This window comes from Dermochelys coriacea, chromosome 2 (genome assembly GCF_009764565.3).
Source record: "Dermochelys coriacea isolate rDerCor1 chromosome 2, rDerCor1.pri.v4, whole genome shotgun sequence".
Lineage (NCBI taxonomy): Eukaryota > Metazoa > Chordata > Testudines > Dermochelyidae > Dermochelys > Dermochelys coriacea.
This window is the reverse complement of record NC_050069.1, coordinates 143,003,027-143,030,591: the sequence shown is the minus strand read 5'-3', so window position 1 is coordinate 143,030,591 and position 27,565 is coordinate 143,003,027. Positions and strand designations below refer to the sequence as shown.

General features: G+C 44.3%; 1 long non-coding RNA gene across 1 annotated transcript; it reads left to right on the top strand.

The window, feature by feature from the left end:
• The first annotated feature begins 174 nt into the window (after window positions 1–174).
• Window positions 175–27,224, top strand: LOC122458823. The gene is made up of 4 exons (XR_006279103.1): window positions 175–185; window positions 11,652–11,657; window positions 19,585–19,591; window positions 27,017–27,224. It is a non-coding gene; the product is annotated as an uncharacterized LOC122458823 (long non-coding RNA).
• Window positions 27,225–27,565: the final 341 nt, after the last annotated feature.

The following is a 27,565-nucleotide window of genomic DNA, read 5'->3' as shown; positions in this document are numbered from 1 at the left end:
GGTTGGAAAACAGTTCCCAGAAAGTAGTTATCAGTGGTTCCCAGTCAAGCTGGAAGGACATATCAAGTGGGGTCCCACAGGGATCGTTCCTGGGTCCTGTTCTGTTCAATATCTTTATAAATGATTTGACATAGAGAGTACACTTATAAAGCTTGGGGATGATACCAAGCTGGGAGGGGTTGCAAGTGCTTTGGAGGATAGGATTAAAATTCAAAATGATCTGGAAAAACTGGAGCAATGGTCTGAAGTAACTAGGATGATATTCAATAAGGACAAATGCAAAGTACTCCACTTAGGAAGGAACAATCAATTGCACACATACAAAATGGGAAATGGTTGCCTAGAAGGAGTACTGCGGAAAGGGATCCGGGGGTCACAATGGATCACAAGCTAAATATGAGTCAACAGTAGTTTTGCCAAAGGATGTTTTTGGACTCTCCGAGGACGTGTACTGTGAACTCTCACCTTTATGCAAGGAGAGGAGGTGTAACTAATGGCAACCAAGCAACAGGACAATTATTTTAATACTCAGGTGGCATATGTAATTATGTTATTAAAGTTATCTAATGCTTTGCAGGTATTTTCTAGATTATTCAGTAGCTCACCAATTTGCCAAACTAGCCTTGGTGTTGAAATGGCTGTACTTGGTATCCGTTTCAGGTTGGATTTTTTTAAAAAGTTTGAGAAAAAAAATAGTACAGCCTTTTAAATGAGGTTATTGGGGACAAAAGGCAGATTGTCACTTTAGAAAGAGGTTTTTTATACAGTCAACAATGGTGCTAGTTCCATGGTTTAGCATAGGCACCACAACCAGATCGGAAGCGGTGATCGTTGGTCCTCTAAACACAAACAAAGAAATGCACAGGACCAGAACTGTCTGCATGGACAAACCTTCTTACTGGCAATTTCCAAACCCACTAGTGCTTGATTCTGCAAATTAAACAAATGTCTTAACATACATTTTTGCATGTCAGATGCCTATTGTACTTACCTGTCATTTTATTTCTTCCCAGCTTTTTGCCATTTTATACAAAACAAACTGAAAAAATAAATAGCACACCCAAAAGTGACTAAAAATCCCTTCCCTTCTCAGTTACTCACCTTTCAATCTATTCCCTCCCAGGATGTCATCCTTACACTATTTCTTCAGTCACAAATAACTCTTCCAGGCAAGATAGCTGAATTTCTGATCCAAAAAACACCGCAGGAAACAATTAGTGTTTACAAATTTAAAAAATGAAATAATCCAGGCCTTTTTATAATTCAAAACATACCAAAGCCATGTCACCTTTAGAGTATCTTTAAAATGTGTATGTGGTAGAGAAGGGCAATTAACTTGTAAACTGAACTACTTTGAGGCCTGGTCTACCCTAGGATTTACATCGGTACGGTAGGGTGTGAAAGAGTTGTAGCTGTGCCAAGCTAACCCACAGTGTAAACCAGTGCTAGGTTGGCAGACGAATTCTTCCAGCAAACTAGCTACCACCTTTTGGGAGGTGGATTAACTACGCCAAAGGGAGAATCCCTCCATCAGAGTACCTGACAGGTTTCAGAGTAGCAGCCGTATTAGTCTGTATTCGCAAAAAGAAAAGGAGTACTTGTGGCACCTTAGAGACTAACAAATTTATTAGAGCATAAGCTTTCATGAGCTACAGCTCACTTCAAGCTGTAGCTCATGAAAGCTTATGCTCTAATAAATTTGTTAGTCTCTAAGGTGCCACAAGTACTCCTTTCTTTTTTCCCATCAGAGTAGATAGTGTCTACACAGCAGCAGAGAAAATTCCACCTTCAGTTACAACAGTTACAACCACATTGCCTTAAATTTAACACTTGTTTTCCTCTCAAGAGTTGGGCTTTAAATTACCAGAGGGAGAGAACAAGCAAATGGTTATTTACACATCACCAGTGGTTCTTTGGGAGTGTTGCCTCTGCAGTTTCACACTTGGAGGATGTATTGCCTGGTACCAGAGTTTCAGAATCTTCTGGAAAGCAAAGCCCAGAAAGACAAATTAATGCCTTTATGAGGCAGTGATGATTCAGAGCCCAGGTTATAACAGTCATATGGCTTCAACTGCCTCAGCTCTTCTGCTAAATCTAAGATTCCTGAGAGGAGAACTCTGAGGAAGAGCTTATATGGTATTCAGGGCCTCAAAAAGACATTGGATTGCATGTGTTTAAGGCTCCCTTAGATTTTTGGAGAGTTTACATGATTTGTCAGCAAAGTTTTCATGTCCTTTAACTGAGGTCTTGTCCACACTCAGAATAGTCTCAAGTCTGGTCATTGGTAGCTACTACAGCTCAGAGAGAAAGCTGATATTTTCATGGTGGAGCTTACCCTGGTTTCCAGCAGAAGCAAGATCTACAGATGCAATTCATGGCTTCCTTGCGTATGCAAGGGGTTTAGACTAGTGCAACTACAGCAATGGTTAAAATATGGGCTAATTCTAAGGCCTGCCCAGACTTTCCCCTTACTCTTGACTACCTATTGGTCTTCCATCTCCTGAATGAACTTTCAGTCTTTTGTATCCTAACTGAAGGGGTCAGGTTGTTTAACTCAGTGTCTAATGAAACAATCAGAACAATAGAAGTCCATGTTAAGCAGGTGTTTAAAAGTTTTGAACAGTCTGAGAAAAAACCCTTCTTCCCTCAGTTTCTCAGCTTTAGATTCCTGTCTTGCAAATACTGCATGGGAGTAGCTTTATGCCCATGAGTAATACCGCTGAGTTCAGTTGGCCTACTTGTGTTTATAGTTAATCATGTAAAAATATGATTGCAGGATTGGTTGCTAAAGGCTTGTCTGTGGTAGGGATTTATCCCAGTCAAAGCCATCAGAGTCAAATCCCAGTCTATGACAAACAAGCACAACACTACACTGCCCTACCAAAAAGGGCCTTTATAAAATCATAGAGAAGCAAAGAAGAACAGAAGGCCCATTTCCCCTATTGAGGTATAGGGGGAAATTGAATTACTGAGAGCATAACTGAGTTTAAATCTCTATTATGCATAGAACTATTTTATGGCTAGGTTTCGTTATGTTCTGGGGGGTTTTGTATGTCTGATGGATGGATGGTTTTATTAGGTGCTATGGCCTTCTTAACACTTTGTGCTCCTACAAGTTCTACTGACTTACCTGAAAATAAGTATGTACACTTTCTCAGGGCATGCCCAACCCCTTGCAACACTGAGTGCTTAAGACTGCTTGTAAATTCCTATTCCGGTGAGGTTTATTTGGGCTAGAATAAAGCTAGTAATTTAATTTTAGAAGTGGTAAAGAATATGTCCATTCTGTAAATAAGTTTTTAGTAACTCAGTTGTTTAGCATTGATTTATGAACAGTAATAAAGTTACTTGCAATTTATTAGCAATTGTCATGGCATTTGCTGTCTGTAAGTTTGCCCATAAACTACTTCTTGGGCCAAATACAAACTTGATTAGGGGGAGGTCAGTGGAGCAACAGTACTCACACTAGGCCTAAATTGGTACCTTTTATTTATCTGACCTCAGGAGCTAGGCAAAGTTACTTCTTATAGTATTCTGTATTTCAGGTCATAGGCACAGAGAAGGCAGCAGACTTCCCCAAAGTAAGATTGCAATAAAAAGCTCATAGACTTTAAGGTCAGAAGGGACCATTGTGATGATCAGTCTGACCTCCTGCACATTGCAGGCCACAGAACCTCACCCACCCCACTCCTCTAATAGATCACTAACCTCTGCTGAGTTACTGAAGTCCTCAAATCATGGTTTAAAGACTTTACCATTTTACACTAGTTTAAACCTGCAAGAGACCTGTTCCCCATGCTGTAGAGGAAGGCAAAAACTCCCAGGGTCTCTGCCAATCTGACCCGGGGGAAAATTCCTTCCCAACACCAATATGATGATCAGTTAGACCCTGAGCATGTGATAAGACCCCAGGGAAAGAATCCTCTGTAGTAACGCAGAGCCCTCCCCATCTAGTGTCCTGTCTCCAACTGTTGGGGATTTTTGCTACTGGCAGTCGCCAGTGAGCCATACAATCCCCTCCATAAACTTATCAAGCTCAGTCTTGAAGCCAGTTAAGTTTTTGTCCCCTCTGGAAGGCTGTTCCAGAACTTCACTCCTCTGATTGTTAGAAACCTTCGCCTAAACTTGTTGATGGCAGTTTCTATCCATTTGTTCCTGTGTCCACATTGGTGCTTAACTTAAATAACTCCTCTCCCTCCCTGGTGTTTATCCCTCTGATGTATTTATAGAGAGTAATCATATTTCCCCTCAGCCTTCTTTTGGTTAGGCTAAACCAGCTAAGTTCTTTGAGTTTCCTCTCATAAAGTAGGGTTTCCATTCTTCCGATTATCCTAGTAGCCCTTCTCTGCACCTGTTCCAGTTTGAATTCATCTTTCTTAAACATGGGAAACCAGAATTGTGCACAGTATTCCAGCTGAGGTCTCACCAGTGCCTTGTATAATGGTACAAACACTTCCCTGTAAGTCAAAGTTGTATAGTCAACCCCAAGCTTTGGAAAGTCATGAGACAGACTTGATGCAAGAATTACTGGGTAAAGTTCTGTGGCCTGTATGATGTAGGTAGTCAGACTAGAGGATCACAATCACAGGTGCCAACTTTTCCCGGTGCCGGTGGGTACTCACACCCCACCTGGCCCCGGCCCCGCCCTGACTCCACCCCTGGCCTGCCCCCATCCAACCCCTTCCCCAAAGTCCCCACCCAACTCCGCCCCCTCCATGCTCCTGTTGGACCCCTCCCCAAATCCCCACCAGCCCCGCCTCCTCCCCTGACCGCACCGCGTTCCCCCTTCTCCCACCTCCCTCCCAGAATTTGCGCTGCTAAACAGCTTGTGCGGCACAAGCGCGGGGAGCCAGGGGGAGAAGCAAGATGCAGAGGCACGCTCAGGGGAGGAGGCGGAGCAAAGGCGGAGGTGAGCTGGGGCGGGACAGGGAGCTGCCGGTGGGTGCAGAGCACCCACCAATTTTTCCCTGTGGGTGCTCCAGCCAGTCAGCACCTATGGTCCCCTTCTGGCTTTAATATAAATACATAAATAAATAATAAATATCTGAATCCCCAGCAAGCCCTCCAGATATCCTGACAAGAATTAATGCTGCTTCAAATAGCAGCAGCTCCTGTTGGGAACCTTTCTTGGCTGTATGAGACACAGGACACTATGGGTTTGTCTACATGAGAAAGTTGCACCAACTTACATTAAAGTGTAATTTGACAATGATTTAGTTAAACTGGTGCAAAAGGCTGCATGGGTTTATTTTAAACCGGCTTTATTTCGGTTTAGCTTAATCAGTTAGAAATTGGTTTACGATAAACCCTGAATAGCTACCTTGAAGAATGTCCACACACTAATCCCTTAGATGAAGACAAAGGAGAGGCTACACAGATCTGGGGAAATGGCAGACCAGCAGCGTGGCATGGAGGGGCCAGCTCTCCATGGGGCTGTCTTCTTCCTCCACCCATCTCTAGGTTCCATTCTCCACACAGCTTAAGTACCTGTGCAAAGCCACATCCCTGGCACTCCTGTCCCTTCTAAACATTTCCCACCTGTGGGGATCATGCCTCAGAAACACAGAGAAATTGCCTTCATGGTATCTCTTTGGGACCCCACCTTCAGGTATGCTCTAGAACTTTATATTTCTTAAGTATTTTACTCCCAATTACTTCAAAACTGCAGACAGGTCTCTTGGACCAAATTGTGGGAGACTGGGGTGCCTCTGTGAGACCCATGTGGCAATATTGAAACACAGGCTGGTGATTTTCATTTTCCCTTTTGGTATCCTGAAGGTGTTTGGATAACCATCAGCAAATGAACCGAAAAAATCGGTCAATAGTTGCCACTGTATTGAAATAAGCTGATTAAAGGGGAGCTCAGCTGCCAAAAATGCAATTAATGTCAGTTTTGAATTGTTCCTATGTATGAAAGTAAATAAAAACCTATGCTTGAAGAGTGTTAGGGTTCCAAATTCAAGCACTCATGTTAGGTAATGCAAGAATTAAGGTGCCTGTGCAAAATTAATTTTGCTCCCTTGTGCATCTGCATTATGATACAGTCTTTAATTACATGATCACGCACTATTTTTTCCACAGGATCCCTGCCTCACTCAGTGCACAGGATGGACCTTCTCCAGGGATGACTCAGGGTTAGGGAGTGAAAAAGTCTGATGTCGGTAGGATCCCTTCCTCATTAGATACCAGACTGGGAATGGGAAGGTGTGTGGGACTGCAGGAAGCGAAGGATGATCTCATGATTAAGGCAGTTGAATGCTGCACTGGAGAATTGGACTCTGTCCCTCCCTCTGCCTCAGAGTTCCCATATGGTGCTGGGCAACTCATGATCCAAAATATTCCCAGGTGGCCACTGTGTTCCTCACTTGCTGGGTACCCAACTTGAGACTCTTGGGGTCTGATTTGTCAAAGTGCTGAGCACTCAACTCCAGCTGAGTTCAGTGGGATCTCTGCTCTCAACACACATAAAATAGTAAGTACTGTGCAAAAAACAGGGCTATAGACTTCCCCAAATTGGTCATCCTAGAGAGGACATTTTTAACAATTGTCTTTCATCTTTGTGCCTCAGATGCCCAGATTAAAGTGGGGACTACAATAACATTTCACCTCACAGGGTGCTGTGAAGATAAATTCATTAATGTTTGTGAAGAACTATGGGTATGCTCCCAGCTAGTGCATTTCAGAGTATGAGCAGCAGGAGGGCTAGACACCTGAAAACAATCATGTTTGACACCAAAGGTACCTACTTGTGGCAGCTAGCCCCTCCCACTACTCATGCTGCCAGGGCTACATTTCTATTTTTAGCATGCTAGTTCAGTCAGACCTAATGAGGGTATGCCTACTTGAACTGGGAATTATACCTCCAGCTCCAGTATAGATATACCCTAAGATACCACAAGAACATCGTAAAAATGCCCACGAGAAATTAATAATATTCAGAGCAGGGTTTGGATAGTGTACAGTAATGCACTGAATGATGATAAAGATAAATATTGAATAGCTTATACATTCAGTGAGCACCATCCATCCTTTGCACTGAATGAGGCAGGGGTGCTGTGGAAAAAAAAATCATATGTGATCATCTAAATAAAGACGGTATCATAATGCATACTCAAAAGGGCTGAATTAAGGTGTCACAGGCAATTCCTAAATTTTGATGTGTTGATTTTAAGAGATCATTAAGGTGCAACATAGCTTCTTTAATGCAATTTCCTAGGTTTTCTAAAATCTTAAAAACTGAAAAAACAAGAATTCCAGCATGTGGAATCATATGATCTCCTTTCATAGGTTATCAGCAGGGCTGGGCTTTTTAGAGTCACATAGAATCATAGAATATCAGGGTTGGAAGAGACCTCAGGAGGTCATCTAGTCCAATCCCCTGCTCAAAGCAGGACTAACACCAACTAAATCACCACAGCCAGGGCTTTGTCAAGTCGGGCCTTAAAACCTCAACAACAAAAAAGAGTCACAGCACAGACAACTGCTACTTGAGCTAACGGAGTAACCAGTAGCAGTAGTAAGCTGTTATCCTCTATGTAGATCAGCCACTAGTGGGTAATGAGACACTTTGCTATTGGATTTCACAGCTATTTGCTAGACAGCAAAGGATTGTTGAGATTCAGGAATAATGTGTTTAAGTCCAGTTTCTGGAGGAAGTGTGGCCTACTGTTTACAGACCCTTCTGCCCCATGCCTCACAGCCAAATCTCCCTGTTCCCTTTTGGTCTTATCTCCCCTGTCCCCCAGTTCCTGTCCATTACCTCCTTTGCTGCAGTTCTCTTGGCTCTGCAATCCCCCCAACCACACTTTCTCTATCCTCCTTACCCCTCACATCCTCCTGCTCCTCTCCCTCATTCTCTCGCTTCTCCTGCCTTTCTCCCTCCTTTTTTCATATCTATTTCCCTCCTCCCCCATCTGCTGCCTCCCTGTGCTCCCATCCCTGTCCTCTTATTGTCTCCTGCTCCTAACCATCGCCCCAGCTTATATCCCCTTTTCCCCAATTTCTCATCCCTCTGCATTGAAGTGAAGCATGCTGTGTGGGCACCACCAACAGCAGCATTGAGATCACCGGACAGACAGTCTCCCTGCTCTGAGTTCTGGTGCCTCGTGCCATAGGATACACTCTGCTGCATGCCTTTTGTGGTGGCATATTCCGTGAAAAGCAGGCTGCATCCATGCTATGGTGTATGGCCATGCCAATCAAAGGCTCTGGCAGTGGGTAGGCAGCAGGGAAAGGCTCAGCAGTAGGGAGCTGCTGGGGCCTTTCCCCACTGCATCTCCATTGACAAAGCCTTTTCCTGTTGCTGGAGTCTCCCCATGAAAGAGAAAGGCTCCAGCAACTCCCTGTGGTTGGGAAAAGCTCTAGCAGCAGGGAGCTGCCAGTGCCTTTCGCTGTTGCCTTTCCACTGCCAGAGTCTATTCCCACTGATGGAGCCATTCCCTGAGACAAGGAAAGAGAGGAGGCAGCGAGACACTACACTGCTAAAAACAGCAATGTAGATAGGGGAGGCATTGATTGGGCAAGTAGGGTACATACCCACAGGATTTAGGCATGTCCTTACTCTACGCGACTAACTACACTGCTATTTATACCCATGTTAGGGGGTCGTGCAGTATATGTACTCCACATCCTGCCATAAGGAGGGTGCAGTGTAGACATACCTATAGTGCCTTCTGGGAAGCTGGGAGGAACAACTGCAGGTAAAGTGCTGCTTAGCCCTTGCAGCCTTGGGTTGGAGCACGCTCAGCCACTCTGTGGGGATGGCACAAGTGCAGTCTGATCAACACATAGGGACTGTGCGGGGAAGGAACATGCCCAGTACAAATGGAATCTTCAGAGATATTAGCTGCCAAACTAACAGATTGCTACTGAGTTTGTGCAAACTGCCATTATTCACCCACTTATCATTTGGGATGGTGAAAGACACATCCCTAACACCAGCATAGCCCCCTGGGCCTCCCACCAAGTTTTAAATCCCTGCTCCAAAGCACAGAGCTGTTAGAGTTTCTCCTCAAAAAATGATTGTCAGAGTTTTTTCTAATATGGGCAAAACAACATTTTCCTTTAACCTCATTTTCAGAAACAAATGAACTGCTCTAGCTGAAACTTTTCAAAAGATGGCAGCCCTAGAAGACACCTGGCATAGAACATTTCAGTCCAAACATTTTAAGTTTGGCAAAGTTATAAACCACTGAAAACAGGATTGTATCCTGGGAAGTGTTGGGCAATCTTAACAATAGGCGTCTCTACCTGTGCCACCTATAATTAAAGAGCGAAGAGCGTACGAGAAAGTTAAGCTCTGTAATATGATGTCAGTCTTTTTACTTGAGTCATTGCCCAGAGTTAAGAGAAAAGCTTTATGAAGTGTGTAACACATCTGTCATATCCATTGATCTTAACAGATGACTATGTTGCAAATATAGTTAGGAGTCACTGCAGGATTTGGGTTCTCACTGATTATTTGCTGACATATTGGAAAATACAGCAAGTTATGCTGAGAGATTGTTTTCATTAAAATAAATTTCAATTTCAGCAGTTTAACTTCCTAGATGTGGTAAATGATTTGCCTATTCTGCAAGTCAATTATACTTTAATGGTTCATGTTATGGCAACAGGTGCTAATGCCATGCATATTATGAGTGATCAGTATTAAAGAACTCAGAATGAAATTCTCCATGTGTGGGTTAAATTACTGTCCTTTGTTTAAGTGGGCAGTTAAACCTATTCTAAGGGCTTGTCTACTTGGTGCACCAGAGGGGTGTAAATGTTAGTCCTCACGAGTACATAGTGCACAAACAGGCCCATATGGACCCTACTGGTGCATATTACAAACTCCCAGAGTGCATTAATGTAGTCCTGCTTTTAGTGCATACTAGTGAGGTCCACACAGTCCAGTTGGTATGCAACATGCTAGAGCACACTAGAATTTACACCCCACTGGTGTGGACTAAAGCATTGTGTAGACAAGCCCTAAGGTTCATTTGTGTTTCAGAGCAGCTTCACAAAAAGAGAATAAACTCCCAGGCTCATCTTACCAGACCATATGCTCAGAGATAAAGAGTTTTGCATTGGAGGTTACCAAGGTGAAAAACTCAGGGGCCAAAGCTGGAAGCATAGAGTGTGGTAAACAGGAAAGTCCAAGGCTTAGTCTAGATTAGGACTCAGAGGTGGGATGTTAGCATGTGTGATGCCAACATTTGCTAACATCCTGCCTTTAAATCCTAGTCTATACAAGGCCCAAGAGAAACCAAGATCAAGAAAGAAGCTTCTTGGAGGCTGGACAATGGTGTCTTAGCTGAGGTTTCTGCAAGAAGGAATTGCCTTTGTGGTGTCTTGGCCACTTCTGGTCCAGGGCTATATTTGAAAAGAAGTCAATTACACTACAAGAGATCTTTGTTCTGCATCACCAATTTTTTCCTCTGCCAAAGAAAAGCTGACCTGCAAGACCTCAATCTGCTAGTGCTCACAAAAAGGGCAACAGTACTACATGGCAAAAAAAAAAAAGTGACAAATAGTAAATTTTCAGAAAAATGCATTTTGGGGGGCACCAAAAATTATTCATGAAGTAGGGTCAAATTCAGCAAATAGTTTCAACTGAAAAAAATTGAAAACAAAAAATGTTGAAAAGAAATGTAGATGAAAATTGACATTCAAAACATTTCATTTGACCCAAATGCATTTTTTCCCCAGTTTTTCATTTCATTGAGTAAAACAAAAACAAAATCAGTTTTGGTAAAAAAACTAACCATTTTTTGGCCGGTTTACACACCAAATTGAAAAAAAATCAATTATTTACTCAGTTCTGTTACATAAGTACATGATATTTATCATGTTCTTAAGTGTGTGCAGGATCAGGACCTTAAAAAAACAAATTTCTTAGTATTTTAAAATTTAGTATTGTTTTTACTTAGTAACCAAAATCTTGTATTATCTTTAATTACAAGAAACTGCTCCTTAGTAATTTTTTTTGCCATGCATTACTAACATTACTATAAGAGAGACAAGGTGGGTGAGGTAATACCTTTTATTGGACCAGCTTCTGTTGGTAAGAGGGGCAAGTTTTTGAGCTTATCAACTCACTAACACAATTTGGTCCAATAAAAGATTTTACCTCACCCACCTTGTCACCCTGTCTGGGACCAACGTGGCTACAACAACACTGCATACAACATTGCTACAAATTACTTATACAATTAAAACGTTTTATTGCCACTCTTAGGAAGTTACAGTATTCATTATTTTAGTTTGTTTATTTCTTTGCATGTGTGTATAAGGTATCGCTGCATATATGTCCAGGTCAAATATGGTTTAAGTCGCACTGTGGGGATTGGAATTAATGATATTCTGCTTCAGACTTCAGTCCTCTACCATGAGAGAGAAAAAAATTAGGATTCTTTGTCTTGTTTAGACTAGCCACTAGAGGGCAAGACAATCACTAAGACCAGAGTCCTGCAAACACAGGCAAGTAATGCCAAAATAAGTTTTGTAGCTCTATTGAGTTGGAGTTGTTTCTTTTTAAATGTGGCAATAATTCCTGATGGCCAACAATAGTAACTATATACTATATTTGCCATTTATACACTTCAAAGCACTTAAATGTTATTTAAGCTTCACCACACCAGTATGAGACATACCCTACACTTATAATGCAGAACTATGTTTTTATATTCTTTCTGTCTAAGGAATATTGTTTTGGAGTCCTTTGATGTAGGTAAGCTAATCCCTCGAAATCTAAAGCACTACAGTAATACAGGCCGGGCATGGATGAGGAGGTCAGAAATGTTGAGTTCGGACAGCTAGTACACATGACACAGGCTTGTCCCCAGCACTGTGATGTTTGAAATTTCCCTGCTAGCTTGTGACTCTCAGGCAGATTCTGCATCTAGAAGGAAAATTACAGTAGTTACAATTTGCAATAAAGGGTTGTTTGAAAGGAAGATGAAGATTTCCCTTTTAAAGTTATTGCATGCCATGCTCTATTGGAATCAAGTGCAACAGATGCAAAAAGTCAAAACTGAATGAAGAGAGAAATTAGTAGAAGATGAAGTGACAGTTACAGATAATGGACAAGAGAAACAGTTCAAGGGAGGAAGAAAAGACCCAGTCCTGCTCTTAGTGAAGGCAACAGCAAAATTCACTTCCATTCCAAATCAGGTCCAACAGGCAAAAATGGAAGGGAAGAGCTGAAAAAATAGAACCGAAGAGGTACAGGTGGAAGGAAGAAAAATGGAAAAACCCATTCTGAGAGCTATTTCTGACCTCTTATCAATATAGGTGAGAAATGTCAGCTCCATACAGAAGATTCAGGTGGCATCAAGCGATTTAGAAGCAATAGGTAATGACTTATTAAGGAACTAAAACTGGGTGGGAAGAAAATACCAGACAAATTGGAAGAACAGAAGGAAGGATGATAACTTAATGTTTGCATTAGAATGCTTCAATATTTATCAGTGTAACAGATTGCTTACGAGATGCTCATCTCAATATGGGATTCAAAATCTGTAGCAAACTCTGTCTTTTCTTGGCATTTCTTCCTCTCTCCCTCTGCCATATAATCTGAATTAGTTACTGTATTTGTGACTGGCTGCCCACAGTGCAGTGACTGTGCAGCTGGATACATTATGTATTTGGCAGCCTCAATACCTCTCTTCCCATCATGCTTGCCCTATATGCAGTAGGTCTGTGCTGGCCAGTCCTGCTCTTAAGGGACAGTATGTCCTGTGACAGAAAGCATTACCTCCCCCCGCCCGCCCCCCCCCCCCCCGCAGGCTATGCTGGTGGAAAACAGTGGGCTCTATCTTCCATACATCTTGCTGTTAGGAAGTGTGTGGATTTGCTACTGCTTTTCCCATGTGTTTTGGAGAGGAACTGAGTCTTTCAATTGTTTTTCTCCCTTCCTTGCATGTTTCGAGGGATCCAGAGAGCAATATACGTGCAATGTTACTGGTACTTCTTTGCAGTGCAGGAATGCTAGTGCTTAATACTTTCCCTTTCATACACTTATCTGAGAAAGCATGGATTGCTGCTTTGAATGGCACTTCCTTGTTCTGAGCAAGGCAATGCAGGACAAGTCAACTGTCTCAGGCTGGTCTACAGTATGCAGTTATTTCGGAATTAGCCGAGTTACCTCGAAATAAAACTGGTTCCGTCCACTCAACCAAACCAGTTTTTTTTTAATTTAAAGGACTCTTTAATCTGATTTCTGTACTTCACCTCGGCAAGTGGAGTAGCGCTAAAGTCGAGATCGCAGTTCCGGATTACAGGTACCATGGATGCAATTCAACAATATTGGCCTCTGGGAGTTATCCCAGAATAATCCCTTGTGACCACTCTGGACAACACTCTCAACTCCGATGCACTAGCCAGGTAGGCAGTAAAAGCCCTGGGAACTTTTGAATTTCCTGTTTGGTCACCATCAGCACAGGTGACCATCAGCACAGTCCACCGTCACAGGCAACCATGCAGATTCCACCATCTTAAGAGACCACGCAGTCCTAGATTCGCAGATGAACTCCAGCATGGTCCCAATGGAAGGTACTGGATCTCATTGCATGTTGGGGAGACGAATCTGTTATGGCAGAACTACGTTCCAAAAAAAGGAACGCAAATACGTATGCTGAAGTCTCCAGAGCCATGACGGAAAGAGGCTACTCCAGGGACACAGAGCAGTGTCGTACAAAAATCAAGGAGCTCAGACAAGTCTACCAAAAACCCAGGGAGGCGAACGGGTGCTCTGGGTCACAGCCCCATACATGCCGCTTCTACCGTGAGCTGCATGCAATTATGGGGGGTGACGACACCATTATCCCACCAGAGTCCATAGATACCTGAAAGGGGGGAGTAGCACGGAGCGAGGAGGATGAGTTTTTGGAGGACGAGGAGGAGGAGGACAGTGCACAGGTGGCAAGTGGGGAATCCGTTTTATCCCCTAGCCAGGAACTATTTCTAACACTGGAGCCAATAGTATCCCCCTACTCCCAAAGCATGCTCCTGGACCATGATCCTAGAGAAGGCACTTCTGGTGAGTGAGAGCTTGATCAGAGTCACGCGGTGGGGAGTGGGGGGAAACCCAGCCACGCTGGGCCGTTCGCGTTTAGTTTAAAGGGCTCATCCCTGCTCAGAGCCTCATCGGAGCCCCACAGTGTGAGGATGTGTAAGCGATCATCCCAGAGAGCCTGCAGGCTGCCTGCAAGCTGAATTCTGTTGCCTGGCCGCATTTGATGGCTTACTCACACCAAAGTGGCAGGCACTTCAATATAAAAGGCAAAATGAGACCTTGTACAGAAAGAACATGTGCTGTGTACTATGAATTGCCTGTTTCACTGAGAAACAGTGTCTCCTTTGTTCTCTAAAATGTATCTTTTAAAATACTACCCTCCCTTTTTCTCCTCCTGCAGCAGGTGCAAATGTTTCAATGAGGCCCCTATCTACTCCGTCCCAGAGGCTGGTCCAGATTAGAAGGAGGAAAAAACGAACTCGGGACGACATGTTTGCCAAGCTCATGCAGTTCTCCTGCACTGATATGGCTCAGTTGAATGCGTGGAGGCAAATGATTGCGGAGTTGCGTAAAGCGTTACATGAATATGAAGAGAGGAGGGACGTGCATGATAACAGCAGGCAGGATGCTATGGTCAAGATCATGGGGGAGCAAACTAACATGCTCCGCTGTATGGTGGGTCTAATACAGGAAAAGAAAAGGAGTACTTGTGGCACCTTAGAGACTAACAAATTTATTTAAGCATAAGCTTTCGTGAGCTACAGCTCACTTCATTGGATGCATCCGATGAAGTGAACTGTAGCTCACAAAAGCTTACGCTCTAATAAATTTGTTAGTCTCTAAGGTGCCACAAGTACTCCTTTTCTTTTTGCGAATACAGACTAACACGGCTGCTACTTTGAAACCTGTCCTAATGCAGGAAAGACAGCAAGACCACAGACTGCTCCTGCAGCCCCTAAATAACCGCCCTCCCTCCTCCACAAGTTTCATAGCTTCCTCACCCAGACGCCCAAGAATACAGGATGGGGGGGGAGGGGCCTACGGGAACCCACACTGTCAACCCCAGAGGATTGCACAAGCAGCAGAAAGCTGGCATATCCTAAATTTTGATATGGTTTCTGGACTTGACCTTCCCTCCTCTGCCACCCCCCTAACCCAATACCTCCTCTCCCCCATCTAGCTTCTGATTTCTCAACGTTTGTGCAACAAATAGTAAAGAACGTTTTTTAAACAATTGTGACTTTATTTCCTTTCATATATATATAGGGGGTGGGTAACTTTAAGAGAAACAAACAACTCTCACACCGTATCCTGGCCAGTCATGAAACTGGCTTTCAAAGCTTCTCTGATGTACAGCACGCCCTGCTGCACTCTTCTAATGGCGCTGTTGTCTGGCTGTGTGAAACTGGCTGCCAGGCAAGTTGCCTCAACCTCCCACCCCGCTATAAACGTCTCCCCCTTACTCTTATGGATATTGTGGAGGACACAACAGGCAGCAATTACAATTGAAACATTGGTTGTATTGAGATCTAACCGAGTCAGTAAACTGCGCCAGTGCGCTTTCAAATGTCCAAACGCACATTCTACCACCCCATTCTGCACTTGCTCAGCCTATAGTTGAACTGCTCCTTACTATTGTCCAGGCTGCCTGTGTACGGCTTCATGAGCCATGGCATTAAGGGGTAGGCTGGGTCCCCAAGGATAACTATAGGCATTTCAACATCCCCAACAGTAATTTTCTGGTCTGGGAAGTAAGTTCCTTCCTGCAGCTGTTCAAACAGACCAGAGTTCCTGAAGATGTGAAAAGCATGCACCTTTCCCAGCCATCCCACATTGATGTCAGTGAAATGTCCCTTGTGATCCACCAGTGCTTGCAGCACCATGGAAAAGTACCCCTTGCGGTTTATGTACTGGCCGCCCCGGTGTTCCTGGGCCAAGATAGGGATATGCGTTCTGTCTATTGCCCCGCCGCAGTTAGGGAACCCCAGTGCATTAAAGCCATCCACTATGGTCTGCACATTTCCCAAAGTCACTACCCTTGATAGCAGCTGGTGAACGATTGCGTTGGCTACTTGCAGCACAGCAGCCCCCACAGTAGATTTGCCCACTCCAAACTGATTCCTGACTGACCGGTACCTGTCGGGCGTTGCAAACTTCCACAGGGCTATGGCCACTCGCTTCTTAACTGTGAGGGCTGCTCTCATTTTGGTGTCTTTCCGCTTCAGGGCAGGGGACGGCAACTCACAATGTTCCATGAAAGTGGCCTTCCACATACAAAAGTTTCTCAGCCATTGGGAATCATCCCATACCTGCAACACTATGCGGTCCCACCAGTCTCTGCTTGTTTCCCAGGCCCAGAATTGACATTCCACGGCATGAACCTGGCCCAACAGCACCATGATCTCCCAATCGCCTCATGCTGTGCCATCTGTGTCCATGTCCTCATCAGTATAGTAATTGCGCTGTCATTGCTTCCTCGTCCGGTTTTACAGGTACTGCACATACTGCTGGATAATGCGCAATGTATTTACAATGGTCAAAACTGCAGCAGAGATCTGATCAGGCTCCATGACTATGGTGCCTTCATGGGTAATCCTGGAAAAAGGGCGCAAAACGTAGGAGAGCAGAGTTGGCGGTGGAAGCCATGCTGTTCAGTTCACGGTAGCCGAACAACGGTGGAAAATGATTGTCTTCTGTGGCTCTCATGGAGGTGGGAGCCCAAGACAGAGAACGTGGAGAAGCTCAGAAGCATGGCAATAGTGGGAGAGCAGAGTTGGCGGTGGAAGCTGTGCTGCTTGGTTCACGATGGCCAAACACAGTTGAGTTGGAGAGGTGGATTCACAGTAGCAAGAGAACAGCAGTGCACAATCTGCTGAAAGCAGTATGGTGTCGGCACGCCCAAAAGGTATGAAATGATTGTCTGCAGTAGCTTTCTGATGACACATACCCAGAAATACCCGTGAGAATGTTTTTGCCTCATCATGCACTGGGAGCTTAACCCAGAATTCCAATGGGCAGCAGGAACTGCAGGAACTGTGGGATAGCTTCCCACCGTGCACCGCTCCAACAGTCGATGCTAGCCTTGGTACTGTGGACACAATCCACTGAATTCACGTGCTTTAGTGGGGACACAGAAGACCAAATGTATAAAATAGCTTCCGAAAAGTTAAATAGAATAATTTTGAAATAATTTTGTACTGGAGACATACCTTCAGCAGCAAACATATACCAGGGTTCAGACTGCTCTAATCTTTCCTCCTACTGCCCTCTAGGGGCTCAGTTAGGAATTCTGGTCTTTCCTTCCTGTAACTAGATACTACAACCTTATATATAGGGCACATGCCCACTCTTTTTCTGCCAGTTTTGGTAAATCTTCCTTTACTAGATGTGTATTTGAGTTTCTATTGAGAACCAGCAAGGAGCAGAAATACGGGTCCGAATGCTTGGAATGCCTATACTAGTACCTCTGAGTTTATTGTGAATGTAAATGGTGTACATGCTAGGCAGTTTCCATACATTCAGAAGGATGGTTGCTGATACAAGGTGTTTATAGCCCAAGCACAGAGGTTAGGGGAAGGAGAATGGCAACAGGAAATGTATATATAATCTGTATATGCCAATATGATTCACTGTAAGCAGAAGTGGTTCTTTAAAATGGAATTAAAAGTGGCCAAGATACATTGTGCATGAACTCATGGAGGTCATACCATAAATCGGGCATTATGTGGAAGAAGGCACGGGGGTGCTTGTGAGAGAAGCATACAAATGAGAGTACCAAGCTGGGAAATTGGCAGAGCGACAGTGATGGGGACAATGTGAAGCTTGACAAGGGAGGACATACAGGGAAGAGCGGAGTTGTGGTGAGTTTTTAAGATGGTGCCAGAAGCTCAGATTTGCTGTGATGGCAGACAGGGAGCCAATGGAAGGATCTGAAGAGTGGACTTACACAATCAAATCAAGGGGCAAGGAAGATGAGTTTACCTGCTGTATTTGATATGGATTGAGTGGGGGGCAAATATATATTTTTGGGGGGCCAGAAAGCAAGATGTTGCAGTAGTAAAGATGGGCTACAATAAAGGCCTGAGTAAGTGATATGGCTGTGGGGATAAAAAGAAAACAGTGGGGTTTGCATATGGCCATGATGTTTGGGGCAAGCGTCTCACACAGTATTCTACCATATATCTAAAAGGGTTTGGTTCTCTTGGCACTCATGATGACACCCTGAGGGGAAATTGGTAATAGTATTATTACTAAGCAAGATCATTCTCAAGTGAATCAGAAGTATGCTAAACTGCTGACCATGTGACTGAACATCAGGCTTGACAGCCTTCTTGAGCTCAGCAGACTTCCACAGATATCATTTCAAAGAATTTTAAAAACTTGTATATCAATTCCACTATTATCATGTGGATGCCCATGATATGGGTGCCAGAGAGACACTCCACCCACCCACATTTCCTGGGATATTCTTGCTTTCACATGTTGGCATCCCATGTCCCAGCAGCAGTTCTAGTGGTCCCAAATGTAATTGTTTGGGGGTATTAATGCTGTTGAATCTAAAGAAAAGTTTTCTAGAAGTGGTTTTGCACTGTACCTGGGATTTAAAAGTCCAAGCTTGAATTGCTACACGCTGCTCTTTGGTGGTGGCACTATGTCTGGCCAACAGCACCATTTGTTTTAAAGCAAACTTTTAATTATGGGCTGAATGCAGTGAGCTCATATGGGAAAAAGAGCTCAAGGTTTCTGGGACTCATTGACCATTCATTTTCTTCATCATTTATTAAGAGTTGCTGCAATAGTAAACTGTGGCTAAAATAAAACACACATGCATTTCAGAGCACAATTATAGAATTAAAGAAACATTTTAACTTTAATTTATCACAAAGAACCTAATTATTACTTTCAGTACAACAAAACTATTTTTATATAATATTCTTACCAAAACATCAGAGAGCGTCTGGTAGCAAATTACATTCTGTGCACCCTGCAGATTATATCATTTGTCTCTTATGCTATGTATACTAAATGTAGATACAACTGGACAGAGCTGAAGATGTGAATTATTAAACTAAAGGGTAGGATTATTTACTGTAAAGAACATTAGGAATCAGACCACAGAAAAAGGATGGGATATGAAAAAAAGCAATAAAGTTACCTTTTGTTCTGAGTAACATCAAGGCTGTTCTAGATGGTAGGAACAGTATTTCCACCTCCACTATAGAGAGAAAATGTGTGTTTACACTCTGATGAGCTGTGAAACAGCTACATGAACATCAACTACATCTAAGGCTATGTCTATGCTGGTGCGCATACTTGGTTACTTGACCATGTACATGCTTGCGCATGTTCTCTATACCCATGCCAAGTGTCCACATAAGTAAGCTGTGCTGGACACTGTACACACTATGGCACAGCTTCGGCTTTGCCTTGGGGGGTCCTTCACTTCTAGGTGGTTAGAGTTTCCCTCAGAGGTTTGCTGTGACCCTCAGTGTAGCCTCTCTGCCCTCCTAGAGGTAAGGGTTACTGCTTACTGAGCCACCTTCATCATCCGCAATCAATGGGTTTGGTGTAAGAGCCAGAGATGAAAGTAAGATGGTACGGTCTGCTACAGTGTACTGGCAAAAGCCCGTATGCCGTGACGTACTGGACGGATTTCCCAGGCCAGTGATTTAAAGGGCCCAGGGCTCTGGCCATTGCAGGGAGCCCTGGGCCCTTTAAATCGCTGCTGGAGCCCCGCTGCTGGAGCCCCGGGGTAGTGGCGGTGGCCGGGGGCTCGAGCAGCAATTGAAAGGGCACTGGGCCCTTTAAATTACTGCTAGAGCCCCGCTGCTGGAGCCCCGGGGTAGCAGCAGCGGGGCTCCAGCAGTAATTTAAAGGGCCAGGGGCTCCCAGCTGCCACTACTGCAGCGGAGCTCTGGGACCTTTAAATCTCCACCAGAGCCCCAAGGTAGCAGCAGCAGCCGGGAGCCCCTGGGGCTCTGTCAGCAATTTAAAGGGCCCTGGACTCTGCTGCGGTAGTGGCAGCCGGCGCCCCAAGCCCTTTAAATCACCCTTGAACTCCAGGGCTCCCAGTCGCCTCTGCAGCTGGTAGCTCCGTGGGTTATTTAAAGGGCCCAGGGCTCCCAGCTGCCGCTTCCGCAGCTGGAGCCCGGGGCCCTTTAAATCTTGATTTAAAGGGCCTGGGGATTTAAAGGCCCCGCGCCTCTTCCAGTTCAGGCCATGCCTCTTCTGGTTGAGGACCCCCCTCCCACTCAGGACTCCAGCATACCAGTAAGTTCTTTAAGTTACTTTTACCCCTGTAAGAGCCATGGTTTAGTCCCTGTCTTCCTACTTAGGGAGCATTTTTGTAGAGGTGTGGGGAGGGTTGGGGAGAACCTGGGCCCCCCCCTTCTCTGGGTTCCAGCCAAAGGACCCTAATGGCAGCAGCAACAGGTAGTTTTCCTATACTACCAGAGCTATAGCTCGTCCCTAGGCTACTTCCCCAAATGGCTCCTCCTAGCACCCTCCTTGGTATCTGACCATGCTTGTCTTCCCAGCTCTTTCACTGCACCCCTTCTTTCTCCCAGTCTTCCCACAACACACCTTCTTACTCCCAGCTCCTACCAGCTGGCCTCTCTGAAGGAGCTTCCTTTTAAACTAATCTCAGTTCTAAATGGGCTTTGGGTGATCTGATTAGCCTGTTTCCCTTGATTGCTGCTAATCCGTTCTTAATTGGTTCCAGGTGTCTTATGGAGTCTGCCTGACTTAATTGCTTCTAGCACCTTCCTGACTGCTCTGGAGCAGCCCCTGCCCTGGTTACTCAGGGAACAGAAAACTATTCATCCAGTGTCCAGTATGTTTTCCTTCTGCCAGACTCCTGCGCCCAAACAGTCTGGGTCTGTCACAACGCATATACCCATGTCCTCACAGCCACTTTGTTATGCAACTTTCGGGCTACCATTTCAGGACTGGTTTCCCAGGATTCTGTGCACAGGCACTTACTCACAGAATCTCTTTGCTGTGTGCTGTTGATATTGGCCCCTGCTTTCACACATTTTCGATGGCAATTTCTGCTCACTCTCCATCAACTGGATGACGATCTGGTTCTCCTCCTGCTCCTTATTGCAAGACAAATGTTTATGCAGTGGAGTAGGTGACAGGTAAGATGCTGGATGGAATCAGGACAAGACTTTCTGACAACTTGAAGATGGCTGACTGTGAGGGGGAATGACAACCCAGTTGGGTCCCATGGAAAAGTTGTGGTGAATGCTAGTATTGTCACGGTATGCCCATGGATGGACCATCACTTCTGATGCATGAGAATCAGCATGGTGTACTGGCATCATATCATTTTAGAAACCTGAGATGACCAGCAGTGGCAGCAGAACTTCCAAATGAGGAAAAGACACTCATGGAGCTGTGTGAAGAGCTTGCACCAAACTTCCATTGCCAGAACACCCAATTCAGGGAAACCAAATCAGTGCAGAAGGGCCTGGCTACTGCCCTGTGGAACTTGGCAACCTCAGACAACAATTGGTCTATTGCAAACCAGTTTGGAATTGGAAACTCGACTGTCAGGATGTGGTTGTGTAGATTTGTGAGGCAATTAACACTGTGATCTAACCATGAGTGGCTACCATATGCAAAGTTCTGGAATTAATAGCTGGATTTCAGAGGAACTGTGTAGGAATCATTGATGGTACCCACATTATAATGCATCCAATGAAGTGAGCTGTAGTTGAGTTATGCTCAAATAAATTTGTTAGTCTCTAAGGTGCCACCAGTACTCCTTTTTTTTTTTGCGAATACAGACTAACACAGCTGCTACTTTGAAACCTCACATTATAATATCTTTCCTGCAAAAAGGGGTGAGTATGTGAAGTGAAAAGGTTACTATTCACTTGTTCTGCAGGGCTTAGTGGGCCACAGAGGCTGATCACAAATATCACTGTAGGAAATACTGGGAAGGTTCATGATACCAGATAACATGACCCACAGGTCTTGAGGAGCTAGGCCCAGAGGAGAACCCATTCTCTGACACCTGGGACCCATGATGCAGCACTGGAACAGGCAGTTATCTGAACAATTGGTTTCATCCTGCTCCTGCTCTTGGATTTCCTGGCATCTGACTTATGGTTCCTGTCCACCAGTTTGGCTCCTGCTTTCTGAACGTCCTGGTATCCTGACCCAGATGACTCTTGACTCCTGTCTCATGACATGGATTCTGGCTCTGACTACTAGTCTGGCTGCTCATGACCTGGCGATGACACCAGAGTGCTGAGAATATCGGGATTGTACTTAAGGGGGAAGAAAGGATTTTGTTCCCCAGAAACGATATGATGTGCTGTGCCAACTGTTATTTGGCAGACCTCGCATTCCTGCTCCTAACTTAGCTAATGAAACCAGACCCGACATCAATGACACTGAAAAAAGAGAATTCAATTAAAACTCAGTTGCTGCAGAATGGTTACGGAGTGCACATCTGGTATGTTAAAATCTCATTGGCACTGCCTATGCACCCATCTTGATGCCAATGTGCCAACACCATTTGCATGATCGTTGCATGCTGTGCACAGTCCATAAACTTTGTGAGGGGGTGCGCTTCTGTCCCAAGTGGACACAAGACAAGTCCTGGTTTACAAACTGTGTACAGGCAGCAGGATCCCAGTGCACACTGGTCCTAATTCCCAGTGGGCAAGGGAAATCAGGGATGCTATATGGTGCACACATGGTTGGCAGAGCAGAGAGGCAGAGGGTGACATCTGCTGGGCTGAGAGATAATTCACACCCTGTACACCTGCTGGAAAAGCATTAGGGCACATTGGCACGTTCTTGTGGAGCTACATACCTTTAGGAGTGTTTTGTTCTGCCATAGCCAATGGTCACTAGCCCTTCATTCTTGTGACTGTTCACACCATTACAGACAATTATAGGAGGGCATATCCACTGTGTTAGACCTCACAGGATTCTAGAGCCCAAGCTCCAGCCCAAGCTCAGAAATCTACACAGTAGGGAAACAACCCCAAAGCATGTGCCCTGCAAGCCTGAGTTGACTGGCACGGGCCAGCCATGGGTGTCTACTTGCTGTGTAGACATACCCAGAGCTACCTATTTTCTGTGTTCTACTAGTTTCTGTGTTGCGAGTTATAGATTCATAGGGTAGATTCATAGATACTAAGATCAGAAGGGACCATTGGCTTTAAGATTCTACTCGATAAGTTTATGGAGGAGATGGTATATGGGATAATGGGATTTTGGTAAGTATTGATCTTTAAATATTCAGGGTAAATAGGCCAAATCCCCTGAGATGGGATATTAGATGGATGGGATCTGAGTTACTATAGAAAATTCTTTCCTGAGTATCTGGCTGGTGAATCTTGCCCATATGCTCAGGGTTTAGCTGATTGCCATATTTGGGGTTGGGAAGGAATTTTCCTCCAGGGCAGATTGGAGAGGCCCTGGAGGTTTTTCGCCTTCCTCTGTAGCATGGGGCATGGTTGACTTGAGGGAGGCTTCTCTGCTCCTTGAAGTCTTGAACCATGATTTAAGGACTTCAATAGCTCAGACATGGGTGAGGTTTTTCATAGGAGTGGGTGGGTGAGATTCTGTGGCCTGCGCTGTGCAGGAGGTCGGACTAGATGATCAGAATGGTCCCTTCTGACCTTAGTATCTATGAATCTATGAATCTATGACTCAAGGAGTCTCACTCCATGCATATAATCTTCGGTGCATACACCCTTAGCCGTAGCATGCCTGAGTTGAAGACGAGAACATAGGGTCTCTTGCTCTGCCTGGGAAAGGTTTTGGTGTATGGACCCTTAGTGGTATTACCGAGTAATACAGAGGGAGGCTTAGCATCTCTCCCTCCAGCCCACAGGGGGTGAGCATTGTAAGCCCCGGTGCCGGTGGAGGAACATTAAATCTCAAATGATTAAAAGACCATAAGAGCTGTACTAACGGATTGTAACAGAAGAGTTATAAAGGTAAAAGAGATTCATAAAGTAATATGTTCAGGTGGTATTTTCTATATGAAACCCAACTCTGAAGGATATAGGAGTGTGGGCAAATAGTGGTAGCACCAGTGTAGAAAATGTTTAAAAGGAAGCAATCCAAAGATGATACTTGGTTCAAAAGGTTACTCCTTTAAACGGATCTTGCTCTGTTAAACCAACAGTATATAGGAGTTTGGGCAGTGTAGTATTTCTTGTAAGTGATATTGTGGTGATTTCACAATTTTGAAGGAAAGGGACCAGGAGGGGTGGGGGCTAGTTGAGGAGCCCACCCTCCTTGCTAAATTGGTAATGAAACAAAGCCTGTACCCATGGAAAAAAATGGTCGCAAGAAAAACAGGATGGGGCCCAAGACACACAGGCAGGCAGCAGACAAAGAAATTGGAAAACCGGTTGGAAGCCTTGAGAGTATAGTGGCAGGAGTACAGGAAGTAGTAAGTATGGGAAATTCAGATCCCTGAAACAGTACTTGGAATGGTAAAATCTGAGTTGATGAAAGGTGTCATTTTGGGAGATAAGCAAGTGATTTAAGGAAAGAGAGTGAGAAGTTAACTCTACAGAGGCTGGAGGAAATTAGGCAGTTAAACATTGTTACAGTGTTAAAAAGGAAAAAGTGTTTAGAAAAGAAAATTCTTGTTTCTTTGCAGCCATTCTGAAGGAAAAATGGGCCCTTTTCCAAAGGAATGTCTGTAAATAATTCAGGTAAAGAGACTATCTAATTGAAGTCATTTGACTATGGTTAATTTAGTCAAATTTGCTAAAAGAATATAAGGGGGTTCTATTGGAAATTAACTGCCCCAAATGTATAAAGGGAATGTAATTTATACACAACTATGTAAAAACAGAGCAGTGTATATTGTAGAAGGGGTAAAAGAAATGCAAACATACATGCTACTTAATTAAAATCCTATTAGGGCTCCAAAGGGAGCCACAATAGATTGTTTTTTTCTTTTTCAGATTTTTGTATGTTTTAAAAGCACGAGTTGAAAGTAAACAGTAATCAGAACTCTGGTGAAAGTTGATTGTGTCCCTTTTATGACAGAGTCTCTGAGCTGCTAATGGCTTTGAATCCAAAAGCAAGCCAGAAAGCCTCTGTGTTAGGGCAAATTACCTAACTGATAAGGTAGAAGCCATTGAACCTGGCTGCCTATAGAACAAACACAGAAAAATATAACGGTAATTCATCTGTTTTGCCTGCATCAGCAGGGTATTTGTAAAAGAAAGGAATATTTTAAACAATAATCTGCCGCCCCCAAAGGGGTAGAAACATATCATTTTTGTCTTTCAGAAAATGAAGAAAAACTGACACCAGCTGAAGAGCAACCGCAAAATACCATGATCTACTGTCACAATAGAATTTGTATTTTGTGTTCTATGTTTTGTCTTGTGGTGTTTGTCTTGTTGCTAGCATTGTTGTGTATTAAATACTGCAGGGAAACATCCTCAGGTAGCAAACACCATATTAAGAGGAATTGGTTTTGGAGCAGGGATTATGAATACTGTAGACCTGGAGGTAATTAAGAATAAATTAAGCTCTCTGTCCCAGTTACAGGACAGCCTAATACAGAAACAATGAAATAAAAAAACATACTGCTATAGTTATGGGATGTACTGAAATGCAGATACTTGCTTTGTTCACCTTGAACATAAAATGTTTTGGGTAATATCAGGAAACACTAACGTTTGATACACTTGCTAAAGCAAAGAAAAAAATCACTGTTTGATACTTATCAATAAGAATGGATGCAATATATTTCTAGTATAGTAAGGCCAGGCCTTTTAATTGGGGGAATTGTTAAAAACGCACACCAACAAGCTCTGAAAGCAAGGATATGGAAAGTTAGCCCACTGCTCATATGACACATGGAGTCCTTCTGGCTACCCCAGACCTCGAGCCAGTGGGCTGGGGAGGCAGGGAAGCTATTGGACACCAGGGGTTGTACCGAATGGACTCCTGAAAAGTGGGTGTGCTTGTCCTTGCCTGTTGCTCCAGAGCCCTGTAGTAAAGACATTTCACTAGGATCCTGTATGTGGGATGAATTGGATAATGAGACCAAAGTACTGTATAATGGGCAATGTGTATGTGTTAATTCCTTGTAAGAAGTGTTTTGGGAGGATGGAAGTGTTAGCAACCCATTAATAAACAAATGTAAATGTAATGTAAGTACTGTGTTTACCAATAATCACATTTACTGTTTGCCACAATCAAAAAGTCTCAGCTTTGCCCAGTTGAGGGAGGAGCTTTGTGAAACCTGCAAAGCCATAGAGGCTGCTTTAGATAAAGAAAAGGCCAAGTGTAAGGGAATCATTGTTAAAGACATCCAGGGATGGCAAATTGAAGATATGGTAATGTTTCAAAAGCTGGGGAAGGCAGCCCACACTCGGGACACCAAGTGGGTGGGTCCGTACGCCATTGTGAACCGCATCTCCCTGGGTAGTGTACCAGCTCCAGCTACCTGGCAAATTAAAATGGGCGCATGCCAATCAGCTCAAAACATGTTTCTCCCTAGATTTCTGGTCATGGTATCGTGGACCTCGGTTGTGGACCAGCCACCTGCCTGGACCATCCAAGTTTCCAGCTGTCCATGGGATTATCTGGATAATCATAATTAGGAGGAGGAAAAATACCTCCAAAGCCTCTCTCTAGCTCGAGCGGCTGAAGGGGCCCGAGTCAATGTGGCAGAAGGGGAGGTGCCTTGGAGACAGTGCATAGTCTGGATAGACACAGAAGGGCCATAGCAAAATACCTGGTTGGTGGTTCCGAACCTCCCTTGGATCCCATGAGGACAACCCTGTTCCTCCTGTGGTGGCCTGGAATGGAAGTGGAATGGAAGCCCTTTGGCAAGCAATAGCAATTACTGATCTTGGGATGTAATGTTGTTGTAAACCTCCTAAACCAGGCAAACAACAGCCATGACGGAGGGCTGTAATGGGACATCTAATAATTTAGGGAGTTTTTCATCTGTGCCTCAGTTTCCCCAATAGATGCATTTGTGTTGTTCTCTTTCTTTCCCTCTTGCTTAGTTAACAGGACAAAGCAGTAATAGTGAGAGCCCAGCGACACCCCGAACAAGAGTGGTGGGATGGCTCTTGCTGCTTCGGGCCTGCAGAATTTTAGTGTGATACAATGTATGTATGGTGGCACATATATATGGGAATCCTCGGGTGTCCAACGCTTTGGTCCTCCTTTGTTAATTTTACCACTGTTCAGAATTGGCCATGGTGGAAGAAAAGGTCAGTTATCCATTGACAGGGGGGCAACTATGGCTTAGCATCCTGGAATGTGGCATCACATATTATCTGGCATTGGGAGGTCCATTGCAATGTGTGGGAGTGGCTCCCCCCCCAGTGATATGGCTAAGCGATATATGCTGACTACATCTTGCCCGACTATCAGCACATATGGATTGCAGAGGGGCAACACCTGGCAATTATGGCCTATGGAGCCCCCTCAAATGATATGTAAAGAAAAGGCGATGCCAGGCCGCTTTTACAAGGTGGGTCAACACATCTGCTGGGAAGGGGAGGCATCGGATGCCCCCCATTAAGTCCCATGTGTTTACCAATACCTCTGCGTGTG